The sequence below is a fragment of the Dromaius novaehollandiae genome, chromosome 4, assembly GCF_036370855.1.
Source record: "Dromaius novaehollandiae isolate bDroNov1 chromosome 4, bDroNov1.hap1, whole genome shotgun sequence".
Classification (NCBI taxonomy): domain Eukaryota; kingdom Metazoa; phylum Chordata; class Aves; order Casuariiformes; family Dromaiidae; genus Dromaius; species Dromaius novaehollandiae.
The window spans coordinates 55,313,983-55,329,084 of record NC_088101.1 but is presented as its reverse complement, the minus strand read 5'-3'; the positions used below and the strand labels follow the sequence as shown (position 1 = coordinate 55,329,084).

The 15,102-nt window shown below is 40.7% G+C and overlaps 1 protein-coding gene across 1 annotated transcript in view; it reads left to right on the top strand.

Annotated features, from left to right (window-relative positions):
• The first annotated feature begins 1,007 nt into the window (after positions 1–1,007).
• Positions 1,008–15,102, top strand: part of SLC7A2 (solute carrier family 7 member 2) — a 59,730-nt gene continuing 45,635 nt past the window's right edge. The window contains exon 1 of the mRNA XM_064511092.1: positions 1,008–1,137. The gene's annotated coding sequence lies outside the window, so the exon portion shown is untranslated. The remainder of the gene's footprint in view (positions 1,138–15,102) is intronic.

The following is a 15,102-nucleotide window of genomic DNA, read 5'->3' as shown; positions in this document are numbered from 1 at the left end:
CTTGAAATGTGTTTTTTAGACATCTGGACACAGGGAAAGATCTGAATTACATGGGCTGAAGAGGGAGGCACAAAACTTTTCCAACCTGCAGACAGACAGAGCTGCCAAGTGCCACATGTCTCATATAAGAATGATGAGGCAGGTGGGAAGAAGCAATATATGTATTATTCGGTTGACTGACAACACTGGAATGAAAAGCCCAAGTGCCATACACGTGACAGGCCAGCCCAATATCCTGGGCGGCACTTTTTGCTGCTGACTCTCAGTCAAGTTTTGCTTATGGGGTATCTCAAAAGCAACTTCTAAAGTGTTATCACTTAAGGCAGCCGCTATGGTTTCCCCTTGCTTCCCACTGCTCCTTGGATCTGAGCCATAAAATCCCATGTGGAGCTGCACACGGTGTGGTGTCCTTCCCGTAAAACATGCTTGAAAGTTGTCTCGTAAAAATATATGGAACGAGCTGCAAAAGTTCACAGACTAGGAAGCAGTTTGAAGGCAGGCAAGTCTGGGGTGGCCGTTCCTCCCATCTCCTAACACAAGGGCAAGGCAGGCACCCCGTGAAACGTCCCCCCGTTGCACGCTCTGTGGAAAAGGCAGGTGCCCCGTGAGACATTCACCTATTCCAGACTGTGGAAAACTGTTTTCGACGGTGGATCCTTAAACCGTGCAGTTGCACAGCGTCTCGGCGTGCTGTTAGCACGCGGAATTTACAGGCACTGGGGGCAAAACCGATCAGAAAGAGCCCGATCGCCGCCACCGCTGACAAAACGGCTGCGGGCCGGGGGTAACGGCCGCACCGCGACCGTTAGCGCCGCGGCGCCGCGAGGGGCTGCCGGGCCCCGCCCCGCCGCGGCGCAGGGCGGGAAAACCCTGCGAGCGCACGCCCGGCCCTTCGGCGGCGGGGCGGGCGCTGCGGGCAGGAGGACCCCTGCGGCGGGCCGCACCGAGAGGCGGGGAGGGGCGGGGCGGGGCGGGGCGGGGCGGGGCGAGGCGAGGCGGCCCCGCACGTGGGGGAAGGCTCATGGGGGGCTCCCTGCGAGGAGCAGCGCCCCGGCTCTCGCCGCTGAGAGCGCACCGGCGCCGCCGCACCTCCGCGCAGCCTCACCCGCCGCCGCCGCCGGGAGCCGTGCCGCCCCCGTAAGTGGCGCCCTTCCGCCGCCTTCGCCCCCGCGGGAGCGGGCCGCGCGTGGCCGGGGGGCGGGGGGCGCCGCGCAGCGCCGGTGCGGGGCTCTCGCCCGGCCGGGCGCGGAGCGGAGGAGCTCGGCGCCCCGGAGGGGGCTGCGCAGCGCCAGGCGGCTCGCGGGAAGGGAGCCCGGGGGCCTTGGCTGCTGCCTGCGCCGGCTTCTGCCCCAGCCCGGGCTGGCGGCTCTGCGGGCCGGGGGGGCTCGGGCCGGCCACAGGGCGCCGGGAGAGAGGCGCACTCAAGGGCGGCGAGGGGGACCGGCTCCCCGTCGGCTGTTGCTGGGGCAGCGCCGGCTGCTGCTGGAGGGCTTTGGAGGGGTGCGAGTGCCCTCCCGGGGCCCCTGTCCGGCTAGCGCGGCTGTGACTCTCTGGAAGCGCTGTCCCTGCAGGCGTTACTGAGCTAAAACGGGCACTCACGACGCCACCCCAAATCTTCAGCGCGTTTTGAGAAGCTGGGGAAATCGCGCTCCCGTGGAGAGCATGCGGCGGTGCGGACCTCTTGCCTCTTTAAAGCAAGTTTAGGGAACGTCAGGTTCTTGCCTTCTGCCAACTTTGCATGTTTAAATATAGAAAAGCGTTTGAGGTATATGTCATGCAGTGTGTAATGCTACTGGCAGCTGGAGAAAGCTAGTCTCATAAAGTAATCTTTAAAATTAAAGTTCTCCGAAGCAGCAGAACAGAATTCTTTGTTTTAAAATACTGGTTATGCCTTCAGATTTGTGATACTGTTTTTATGGTAGAGTCTCAAAGTCCTGATGCAAGTCTTGCATCAGTGTTAAACTAACTAAATCGGTATGTGGGGGGGAATATCATACCACTTTATTATAGCAGTGCATGTAGTTTCTGCTGATTGTTATGCAGGTGCTTAACACCTCATTTCAGCAAAAGTAATAAAACTTACTTGTGAAGGAGATAGAAGTTTCCTAAAGTTTAGTCCAAGGCTGTGCAATGAATCTTTGAGACTGAACGGCTTGGACGCACTGCAACACCCTCTGTTCCAAATATATTAATGCATAAATATGTATTTATTTTAAAAGCTTTCAAACCCAGTTCCCTTTATTACGTTTCCTAATTAAAAATCAAACAAATGCACTGGGAAGCATTCAGATGCTTCAGAGATGTGGAATGTTAGAGGAGGGATCGTGACTTACAGACCTTGTATATATTGAAACAGGCCGATGATAGTTTGTTTATCCTCGAAAGAAAACAAATTCTATGAAAAGTTTATGTAGACACTGTGCAGATTCAGTACACAGTGGCTCTGGGATTACTTGGATTAGAATTTGGATTACACAGTGTGGAAAATGTTTTGAGCTCTGGTTTGTGTTACTTAATGGCATTAAATAACATTAAGATTGACAGTAAAAACAGGCATAAGGCCTATACAAAACCCAAACTTGTTTTCATTGACACCTATAATTTACTATATTGTCAAACAGAAATAGGCATGGTGTCCGTTCTGCTTGTAGGCAGAAATCCGTCGCTGCGGTTGATTCCCTTTGACTGTACCCCAGTCCACACGCAATTCTTCTGAGCCCTGCTGGGCTCTAACACGCAGATTGGGACAGGAATAAAACGGTAGAGACATAAGAAGCCATGATGATATGTTTTGAAAGGTGCAATGACTTCTTTAGATGAATGACATATTTTTAGTCTTTTACTATGTGTTGTGATGAAGATTACCTGAAGTAATCTGCTGTCTAACTGATGTTGAAATGCAACCTGTGATTCTTCAGACTTGAATGAAGACTGGCAGTCTGTGAGGTTTTACTGCGATGAAGTTTTGATCTTGAAGCTCAATATGTTGGCTAGAATGTGCATAAATGATCTGACCAAGGTTCTTGACCCCAGCAAAAATGTACTTGATAAGATGTGTAAAAATGTAGTTGCTTTTGGCCTTGTATGCACTTTTGGCTTAAATCAAAATCAGTTTCAAATTTCTTAATAAATTCATGTAATTTACCTATATTTTCAACCTATTTTTATACAATTTTAGCATTTTTGCTTAGCTTAAGGCTCTAGTTAACAAGATACATAAGGGTGATAGTGAATGTGAAGTTGATTTTTAAGATTTGTGCCATCTATTAGCTGTATTATCTATATGAATATATTGGCTTAATAAGTGGTGGTTAGTATGAACAAGCAGGTAAGATAAAAGGAGAAGAACAAATGAAAAATCTTTTCGAAAACTTGCTTTTGTTTCCTGAATGTTTTGGCAACAACAATATATTTTGAAAAAGGAGTCTTCTATTTGCAATTCACTGGTTGCAGATGGCTGTTACAATGTTCTGTTACAGACAGAACTCCTGGGTAAGTATATTGGCTACAAGGGTCCAGTAGCCTAAAACTCCTCTGGGAGGAGACAATTACAAAAAAAACATGTATCTTAAGTCAAAAGACATGAAGCCTAATGATTTTAGGAGTATACCTCTTGTAGGGACCAGAAATGGGACAGAGATTAACTTTGTAACTGTGGAAAAAACTCCACATCTACTTAAATCAATGTGGCCTTTAGCTTGCTTGAAAATGCACATTGCTTCTACCTTTCAGCTAACATTCACTGAAAAGTAACCAAGAAAAGTTGCGGCATGCATTCATTACAAAATGAAATGTATTGAAAGGCACTATGAAGATTTAATTCCTTCTTTTGTGCCTTGGCAGATTATTGTTCTTTTTGCTGTGGACTTTATGTTTAAGAGAGAGGGAAGTGAAGAGGAAAGACTGCAGACAAAAAAGAGCCTAAGCCAAATCTCATTCCCTCAACTGTTGTAGAGATTGTAAGATTAGAAAGTTCTCTCAGCTCTGTGCATATAGCTTTTGAGCATCTTCATCTGTATTCATTCTGTAGGTATAATTCCGACATCTATCCATCATGGTAGAGGTATCATTCTGACAAAAACCAGCATGGCATCCTTTCCTGGTTTGCTTGCTGTCCTATTTCTAACCAGAATTCTTCCCTACTTGTAGGGTGATGTACCTCAGGCTAGAATCCTTTAGAGAATCTTGCTTTTAGATAGGTAATATTAGAGCACTAGCTTAAAAAACAGTGCATTGTTTTAGCTACCAGTTTAGTCTTGGGTTTGCTGTTCCTTTTTGATATTGGAACAATCAATTTTCTGCCATTTCTTCTTTTCCCTTCTTCCTCCAGGTTTTTCACCAATGACGTTTTGAAAATGTTTTATCAACTTCAAACTAACACAGAGGGAAGCCAATGGAAATAAAATATCAGAATGGAGTGAGAGGAGGGGAAGCAAAGCAGTAGCAATAGTAACTGTTGCTGGCATGGCAATTTTGACTTCCATAATAATTAGTAGCCCTTTCTTTTTCCCTCTTTCTGCAAGAGCAGCAGGTGTTGACAGACAGTCCGCGATCAGACTTGGGGAATGGTGCATACACATAGATGAGAAAGAGCTCCGGAGCTGACATGCACAAGGGTGGGGGAAGGAGTCGTTCCGTATCTCAACCCTTTGTCCTCAGTTTTTTTCCCTGTCTTTCCAAAATGTTAAACATTATGAGATTTCCTTAATTCTGGCACATTCCAGGCAGGTAGTGACCTATCAGTGCTGTATAGCCAAATATGTAGAAGACAGTTTTCAATGCCTTTTTTACATATATTTGTGACTTTAAAGCAGAACTTGATGTATTCACATTAACTTTTCACATAATAAGACATTAAAATCATTTTATGTGGTGCTGGAATTATTAAAAAGTGTATAAAAATTCTTGGAGTCATGTAGGTACAAGTTTTCATGTATCTAGAAGTGCCCACCTTCATGACACCTTTACGGTTACCACGTCACCTTTGATCACGTGTGTGGCTCCTTCAGTGTCACATAGAATTCTGATCCTTAGTCTTGTCAGTCCTTCAACCTTCTGTGCATCACCCAGCCGTGGTAAGAAATACTTTCATTCCACTGATTGAATTAATTAGTAGCTAAACAGTTTGGTATTCGTACATCAAAGGACAGGGCTGTTTGAAGGAAACAGTTGAATTTTCGGAAAATGACAAATGCATAGTCCTCTCTGCTGGGAAAAGCATTCATGTAAGTGATCTGCCACTACAACTCCAGTGAGAGTTGTAAAGGTTACTAGTAAAAGTGCCTTCTGAGATTCTGAAGTTTAGTCACTGCTGACAGTCATCCAAGATCTGCAATATTATCTTATCTGATCCCCAAATGATAATTCATCTGAGTGGACATATGCCAAGGAGAAGATCATTTAGAAATGCACTGAATGTTCGTATTGTCTTGACAAGTTCTGCTTATGTGCAGCATGAGAGATTTTGGAATGTGTGTAGGACAGTGAAGGGCAAATGTATTGTCATGTGCTTTACCACAGCATGAGCAGTTGGATCAAGACATCTTGTTATACAGAGCTGGAGAAGAAACGCACCATTAAATAAATAAATAAAGCATTCTACTTGCAATATGACTGTTGCAGATCTCTTAATATGCAGACATGATCTACAGCAGTTTTGTACACAGATAGTTTTATCAATCTCTCTTGACCATAAGCCTCAATAGTAATGAGGACGGGTAATTTCTGAGAGTCTAAATTAAAGTCGATAGTCTAATGGCTGGTCTTGGGTCTGTGTTTATTGAATGTAACGTGAGGAGAGATGCCACTGGAGTACCATATATAAAATACTGTCATATTTATTTTTCATTTATTGTAGGAATCTGTCCTAGACTGCAAAACTTCCCATACATACATGTATGTATATACCCGTAGTAGGTTACAAAGAATTAAGCATCAAACTAGAGTAGAACATTAGTATTGTTAAGCTTAATGGCCGAGGCCCTTACAAATAAAGTATACCATTCAGATATCGTAAAGTTAATAGAAACCTGAAGGAAGATCTAACCTTTCAAAGTGTAGCCCAGACTGCAATAAGCTCACATTTTGCACAGTATGGTATAGCAGCAGAAAGGACACTGTAGCTCTGATTACAGCTGGATCATTTATTTTGGGTTATGACTCCCAGAAGCAACATCGTATTGTCCGAAACTAGTATACATAAGAATCTAGGGCATAGGATGTGAGATCACTATGAAAAATTCTGAAACATTTTATCTAACTTCTCCAAAACTTTTTGGAAGGGTAAACTCTCTTATTAGTGTCTGAGCATCTGCACACATCTGACAAATAGAATTGCACAAGTCAAACGGGAAAAAAATGAAGGAAATGGTCATATATAAACTATTGCATTTATTGTCCTTTTTGTCCACAGACTCCAGTTCTTCTTCCATCTCACTTTTTCAACCACCCTTTCCTAGCACACCCTTTAAGTAGCTGGCCTGGAAAGACTTGTGTGCAGTTGCTAGAAAAATGTAATGTTTGGTACCTTCAGTTCCCCATGACAACTCATCAGAAATGCAGCAAAGTGCACGCATGACAGCTGCTGTTTCTGATATGGAATCAGGATGGGCAGAGTCAATGTTTGTGTTTGGAGGTAATGCCATAGTGCCCTGTATCACTAGTAGCAAGCTATTTTTGCCTCTTTATTTGTGATGGTAACATCTGTTTTTATAAGTCTTGCATGGCTGTTCTCACTACATTACATTATTTCTGAGAATGATTTTGTCAGTTGTAATACCAGCAAGGGATGATACCTAATTAGATTTGCCCCGTTGTACTGGTTACTAGAATTTTGGAGAACAGCGGATTTTCTGCTGTGGAAAGATCTTGCATTGACAAAATCCAAATAAATGGGCTTTCCTCCCAGATCTTCTGCAGGGAATTAACTAGGAATAATTTATCAGTTGAGACTGGACTGACGGAAAAGACAGTAAGCTGTGCCAAATGATATTTGCGATATTTTACAGCTACTGTCTTCTCTATATAGTATACAACTTCTCTTTGTACTTTTTGCTCGAGAATAAACTGTAAATTTCTGAGAAATGTATGGAATAAAGTTATGTTTGCTTTAAAGAACATCGGGGTTGGATTCAATGCAATGTAGTATTTGCTTTCTTTACTGTGAAAACAATGAACTATGTGGGTAACTTGTTTTATAGCTATGTGAATTCATATAGCTAATCCTTGGTCCTCCCCATTTTGTTTGAGGTTGTTAGTTATTTCTTTGTCTAGAGTGTGATTACAAGCTTTTTGACAAGATGGGAAAGCAGTTGTGTTTATTTTATTTTGTTTGTGCAGTACCATGTGCATTGTGGTTATGGAATAAATAATAATTTAAATGGAATTTGGAAAGGATTATTTATTGTTCTCTTTTCAGTTTCCTTAGATTGTGAAACATCTCCATATTAGTTAAGGAAAATGTAACATTTGGATATCATGAAGATGTCTGATTAGTCCCACGAGGACTTAAATTAATTCCTCTGAATTCAGTGTTTATGCATGATTTGGTATAATATGGATTTGATTCTGTCCTTGAATATTTTTGGGATATCATGTAGTTGAGAGAACACAATGGGATGTAACTTGCCATGAAATACTTTCAGCATTGTGAGTTACGTGAAAAAGCCTGTGGAAATACAGAATTAGCATGAATGTATGATTCTCTTCAGAGGTTTACTGTTTCAGTGTACTTTTTAGAAGCAACATTTTAGATGATTAGGCTGTATTTTTGACCCTTATAATGATAATCTAACTTGTTTTAAGATGGGGATTCAGGATATCTCCAGTGTACTTCATCCGCATTCTTAAAATTCCTCCTTTGGAGAGAGGTGCCTATACTAAGCTAACCTAAAGTATTTGAGTGCAGTCAGTAGCATAATTTAATTTCTCTCTTCTGTTGTTGTAAGGATTTGACGAAAGGGAAAACTTTTAAGGTGGCATCATTAAACATCAGTTCTGTTGTGTGGAAATTGTAGGCCAGCAAGAATTCGTATAGGTTTTTGCAGCAATAGTTGCATGATAATTTATATGTTGGGTTATTGTTTTCTTTTTTTTCCCCAGCACTATGTTCTTTGTTTTTCTGGAAACACAAGATGTGTTACACCTATGTAGGCACTGCTTACCAAGCTGTGTCCACCCTCTTTCTTTAGACAGACACAAGGAGGTGCTCTGTGAGGTGAGGGGAGTGGAGGGGCAGTTCTGCAAGTGAAACCACGTCCCCTCCTGTGTGAAGGGGAAGTCCCTAGTGGGGGGCTTCCTCCAGGCCTCTATGGAGAAAGGACTTTCACAGGATAAGAACAGGTCTTCTTCTGGTGGTAGTTTTGTGTCAAGCGTGGAAGGCTACTGTGAAAATATATAGATAGTTCCATGTGATAAAATTGAAAATGAAGCATTCTTACAGACTTAGTTTTAGTGGTCTAATTCTACAGTATAGAAGTACAAATATACACTATGTACAAAATGCACACTATTTTGCATAGCCTGAACTTTTAACATGAAGATAGTTTTCTTAATGTGTTGCCTAATACTAGGGGGCAATTGTTGAAACTGGTGGTTAAAGCAAATAAAAGAAAGTACTTCTTCATGTAGCAGGTAGTGAACTTCTGGAACATGCACCCCCAAAGAGACTGTGGAGAGAAACAGTGTTGGCAGGTTTGAAAAGGAATAAGACAAACTCGTGGGCTCTGGCTCCATAAATGGATACTAAAAGGACTAGTCAGGGATATGCCCTCTAAAAGCAATTATGGATGCTGGAAGATCCTGGGAGCATCTGAGAGGAGCAGACTGGGCTGGCTCAGCTGCTCTCCCTAGACAGCATCTCCTGGTGCCACTGCTGGAGGCAAGAGTACCAGTCTGGCCTAGGAGGGCATCTCTTACATCTGTGAGTTTATTTTTTGAAATGTCTCTTTTTTTTCAATGAGGCATGAGTAAGCACTAGTTAAATACCTATACTGACAAGAGAGAAAAAATGTGGTTATCTAGAATTAGATCAAGGAAAAGATCCGTTACGAAATTCAGTGATATAAATGACTAAGAAACATACAGTGCTTGGTTAGAAATACTATAAAATTCTATACAATTTGCAATTATAAAATAATACTTCTTAAAATAATATCTAAGAGGAGACTTCGCTAATAAATCTAATAAGCCTAGTTTGGGTTTTCATTGTTTTAAGGCGACCTACCTATCCCTGCAGTCCCTCAAAGCTTACTTTATCTCATCCTTTCTGTCAGCTTTATTCTGTGTTTGAATTGGCCAATATACTTAATGTGAATAAAGATTAAAATATCTTTTCAAGTTCCTTCACAAAGTCTCTACATTTATTCATAAGGAGATCATATGGGAGGAACTACTGTTCTTCATATTCTCACCATACTCTCTTTCAAATTTTTGGTCTTATTTCTCAGTGCAGTGGAGACCACTACACTTCATGTTTGCATCAGTTTGTGTGGTATAACTCGATTGTCTGTGGAGATTTGTGCAGGTGTAAATAAACAAACTATCCCTATAGACCTATACCATGAGCATTTGGGAGCTAAAAAGATGTTTGGAAAGTGACTTAGAGAAGTGAAATATTTTTCTTAAGGTCCCTAACTGCCTTCTCCTGGTAGTTGTATTTTTCTTCCTTCTTGTCCAGAGCCAAATGGATTCTGGTAATGTCTGTCTGTTATGTAAAAGCCCTAAATTCTTAGCTAATTGAAATTAAAGTCAACATCCATATTGTTTTGCACTAACCTTGACAGGATTTCCTATCTTGAAACCACAATTAGCTGCTCTAGTCAGACTCTTCTTGGGGGATAAACAACTGGATGGAATTAGAGCACATTCATCATATTTAGTTGAGGCTACTGAGTCTAAAAACAATGATGATATGCAGAGCTCCCCATACTGCCATGCTCTCTGAACCGCGTTTTCTGCTCAGGGCAATACATGGTAGGGCACAATATCTAGGAAGAAACTGAGAAAGATCATTATATATAAAGTACCTGCTTGGAGAGAATTTAACTTACGAGATCCTCTATGGTGGTTTGTTTTCCGTAACCTAAACACAACTCTGGAACGGATGCCAGTGGTGGCTGAAGAAGAGATGGTAGCATGTCATGCAGAGAAGCAATGGTGATTCACATGGTGATTGTTCTGAGGATTTGGATAGGGAGCAAGTGTATTTCAGCATTTCGTTTAAGGCATATGATAGACCCAGATCACCCAAGAGCTTCAGGTTTTCAGTCACATGTTGCATGAGTTTTTGGGCTGCACAGAACTTAAGTTAGGAGCCATGTCAGTTCTGCATCATTCTCTGGATTTGCATGAAAACTAAACATGTGGAATAAGTAAAACATTCAGTGCTGGCCTCTTGACATATTCACATAACATTAGGAAGAGAAGCATACTTTGTGGTCTTTGGTTTTACTCTTGCTAACTTGCTAGCAGAAATTTCCTTGACAATAAAACAAATAAGTTAGAAAACAATCCCACAATGGACACCAAAATTATTTAAATGAATACTTCTGCTCAAATGCGTTGTTCATAAATCTATGTTTTCCCCTTGTGGAAAGTGTTGTGACTTCATAATTAATGTCTTTTCTGCTTCTTTCTTTGTCAAACATATTTTATTATCTTTTTAAACTAAAAACAATATAGCATTGGAGTGAGATATCATTTGCTTGTTTAGCTATAATAATGCTACTTTTATTACACTGAAGTGCATGACAGTCACATCAGAGCTTGGAGGACATGGATGTTTTAGGCCAAGATCGCTGTGGAAACTAATCTGAAAAGTAACCATTTGTATGTCGTTTGGAAAAAAAACCTTCCACTCATTTGTCGCCTGAAAGTGCAGCTTTTGTCATGGCAGTAGTGCCTGATACTGAAAAATGCCACGTAGCAGCAAGTTATTCTTTGCTAGAAGGTGTTCTGGCAGAGTGACAGTCTTACAGCGGTGAGATACTCACTCTCTGATTATTGTGTGGTGGAAATACAAGAAACTGTCTATGAGAGAAAAAGCAATCCTGTAACATACTTCCCCTGAATGAAGGAAATCTGTTCTAATTGTTTCAACATTTATCCTTTCGTGGGACACTACTTCTGAGTATCCATTCCAGAATTGTTTGCCGTCTCCCATGCAATGTCCAACTATTAGAATATTTTATTAGGCTATGTTAATTTATTACATGCATGTGCCTTATTCTGAGGCAACTAGTTTCAACATCAGACTTAATAAACCCATTTTGTATTTCTAATTGTCTTGGATATAGGCTTCTATAAACCTTCCTGAAAGTTTGTAATACTCTGCAAAACCTTCTATGGTGTTCAATTGCTTATATACTCCAAATCATTAGTTACCTAAGCAAATAATTTTGGATTTGTATTAAATAAGATTTTTTTTTCCTATTTGACTGTTTTTCTGTCCTGCGTGGTAACAGATGGGTTGCACTTAGTTCAATGAACCAGATGAAAAAAGAGCAGAATTTGCAGTAAATTACTGTTGATACTGCATTTTTATCCACACACAGAGTAAATTAAGTCAACTTTCTGATTATGTAAAATGAATGTTTACACTATTTCATTGTTACTGATTAAAATGTATTGACGATGTTCTGTGAAGAAGGTAGTTTTCTCACTTCTGTGTGTGCTCATGGATGTCGTTTGAGCATTTCTTCCAGCAGTGTCAGCATAAGCAGTTCTTGTGTCCTACTCCAGGCCTCTCTCTCTTGTTCCTGCTTTAGTAACCATCCCCTCTGCGGCTGCACAGATGTTTGTGGTACTGGGCAATGAACTGGCTTACGAAACTAATGAATTTTTTGCGGGGTGGAGGATACATTTGATCAAGGATCAGTTCCCTGCTCCAATATATTACGTGGCCACACACATGGCCAGACAGTCACAGCTAAGGGATGGACATAGAGAAGAGAATAAGCGGTATAAGCTGTTTAAATTGTACCGCCATTGGAAGACACTATAGAATATGCTCCAGTGCATAGCTGTAAAATGTACAGTAATTTGTCTTGCCGTCTTTGCTTTTTGTCTCTCCTTTCTTTTAGACCTTCATCTTTTCTCCTGGAGAAAGCATTACTTGCTAAACTTTGGTCATAGGGAGTGCTTGATCCCTCAAACTAACTAAGCAGGTTTGGGCATTTATAATCATATTTTTCTGGCAACATAGGAAATCCTATAGAGTTTGATTCCATAGTTAATTCCTTTGGACAGGAACTAAAAGAGTCATACATTTTTAATCAACAAAATGTCGTTCACCAAATGCATTTTTACTCATGCTATCTTTTAGATTTTCTTGATAAATGTCTTGTATGCAAAAGTGTTTTTTATGCAGCATTTTGGATTGAGTTCTTAGACTGTTAGTTCATACTTTGCATCTGTTACATCTTTACTATAACTAGGTATTTCCATTATTGCATATTTGACCTGATTTTGATCTCCTTTTGGCATTGTAAATAGAGAAGATATCTATAGGAGCCAGCGAAGTTACAGAAGTTGCAAAACAACCCTTCCCTCACCCCCCCAAAACCTCTCAACTCTCATTTGCATTTTTAGTACGCTGTTACAAGCTACCAGAGTCCTTTAAAATGAGCTCATTGTGCCCATTTATGAAAACATGTAACATTATAGTATATTTGTCCAAACAACTGCATAATAGTTATAAATTTCTCCTCCTGTAGGAGGTGGTGAGTGTGATAACTATCTTCCATTAGTCGAAATAAAGGAACAATTAAAGACACAGCTTTTTATCATAGCTGAAACCTAGCTAATAAAAGTGTGGGTTTCAGCCTTCCCTACGGTTTCTGAGGATCTGATAACAAACACTGCTCGTAGCACAAACTCAAACAGTGAGCTGATTTAATTGCAACTGTTGTGGATGGCAGAAAGACAGCAGAAATACAGAATGATACGAACGGTGTTCATAGTGTTCCCCTGAGAGAGCGCTCAGACTTGAAAGTGCTAGTTGGAAAGAGGCCTGGAGCTGTAAGCAAAGAAGCTCACTCACTCCTTGCACTTTGACTCCCGCTATGTGCAGGGAAACAGGACTCTGGAAATGCACAGCAGGGCATCTGAGATATGTGATGCTGAATTTCTTCACCTTGCTGAAGCAGATTGTGAAACCTTAAAAACAGATCATCTAAGTCAAAAGGGAAAATCAATGTTTGGTGTAGAAGCTACTTTCTAGGGAGCGAATATATAAATGCTGTGTGTAGAATTCTCATTTGATGGTAAACAAACCTCTTGAAAAAGTCACCAAAAGGTTGAAAGAAAGATCTGAAGCAGTAGCATATAGAAACTTTATTTGCAGTACTACTTATGTGAAGTGGCATTCTCAAAAATAACTAGCATGACTGCTGGCTTGAAAGTGCAGAACTCTTTCATTTCTTTTAGCAAATTTGGCAACCAGGATTTGAATAACATCAACAAAAAACCCTCCCTAAAACTCAACCTGAGAAATAATTCTGTGAATTGGATAGCCTATAGAAGACATCTGTCTAGATGCGGAATTGGGTGAGCCAGGGAACTTGCATAAGGCTGAAGATTTTACTATAGATTTCTATTCTGGAGGCCCGGGAGGGGAAAGGTTGGATTGCCCCATCAGAAATACTGCAGTCTTTTGCGACTGATACAATTCTGCTGAAATGTATTTGGCTTGGTTCAATATTGTGGCCCTGGTAAATGAGAAAAAACAGAAAGATAATTTTCTGAGCACAGAATCTGAGCAGCCGAAATAATAGAAGAGTTAAAGCTCAAACTGAACTTCATTTCTTGTAGCCACAGAGTAGTATCTCAAAAAAAGAGCTGTCTTTCAAATCTAGTTATTTGAAAGTCCTTTTAGTCCTTTTACGTCCAGCTCAGACAGCAGCTGGAAAGAGCCGTAACAAGGAACACGTTTTCTTGCTATAGAGGGGAAGTTTGGTACGGTATCAGCCTTCAAGAAATGGAGAATTGGAATATACTTGAGACCGAGAAGAACAAAACTCTGTAGCTGTTAAAATCATCCAAGGTCCTTACATATCTGGAATAGGAACCAATTTCATTTGTTTTATTATGTGCCAATTGTTAGAAACAATTCAACATGTGAAAATGTTTCTGATGGTAAACAGTTGCAAAGCGTGAAGCAGTGTATAGCATGCACTCCAAGAGCAAAGAAAACTGATGTTTCAAAACATGTTCTCACACAGGGTTGTGTAGTAGTGAGGGGCAGCTGGTCTTTCTAAGATTTTTCTGGCTAGCAGTGAAGAGTAGAAATCACAAAGATTTTGCTGTCCAGTCCTGTGTGGGCTGTTCTGCTGGGCTTTATTATCAATTTGACCATTTAGACAGCCTCACTGTTTTTTCCATGTATGTATCATTGAGAGTGATTGTATTAGAAAGGCATATCTGAGCCTTTAGCCACTTCTGGGATATTGCTTATTAGTCCAGTGAAAATAATACAGCAGCATTGTATTGTGTTACAGACTAAAACATATAAACAATGTCATGTTAGAGAATTCTTAAAAAAAAAAAAAAAAAAATGTCCTGGCCGATACAGAAGGGTTATTTTGGTTTTCTGTAGTGAACCTTAAGTTGGCAAGCAAATCAGAATCCAAAGAACAAATACAGGGCTGTTTTTGTAGCAGGATGAGTCTGTGACCGTTTCATGTGATGGCTTTGGGCTTGTACAATATACCAGTTTGCTTTTGGTTGGTAGGAAGAAGACACTGCCTGGATGCCTGCCTCGGCTTGTTTGCTGTACTGAAACAGTAAAATGGCATATACTAAAACCTTGGAACCAGGTGGACAGCTATCAATAGGATATTTATGTCAAAAGGGAGTAGGAGAAGTCTGCTTAGTATTGATTTAGAAAAATGTGCCCAAGGGTTCAGCTATATCTCCGACATTAATTCCAAGTTTATGTATTAAGACCATCTTAGCATTTGATGGGGATGAGCTTTTGTAAGTCTCCTTCAGAAACTGAGAACATAGAACATTGAGAACATAAATAATAAAAAGAAGCCTTTATACAAATGCAATCTTTGTAAGTTGCTGTCTTTCTTTCTGCTGTCTTTCTGTAGGTTGCTTGTC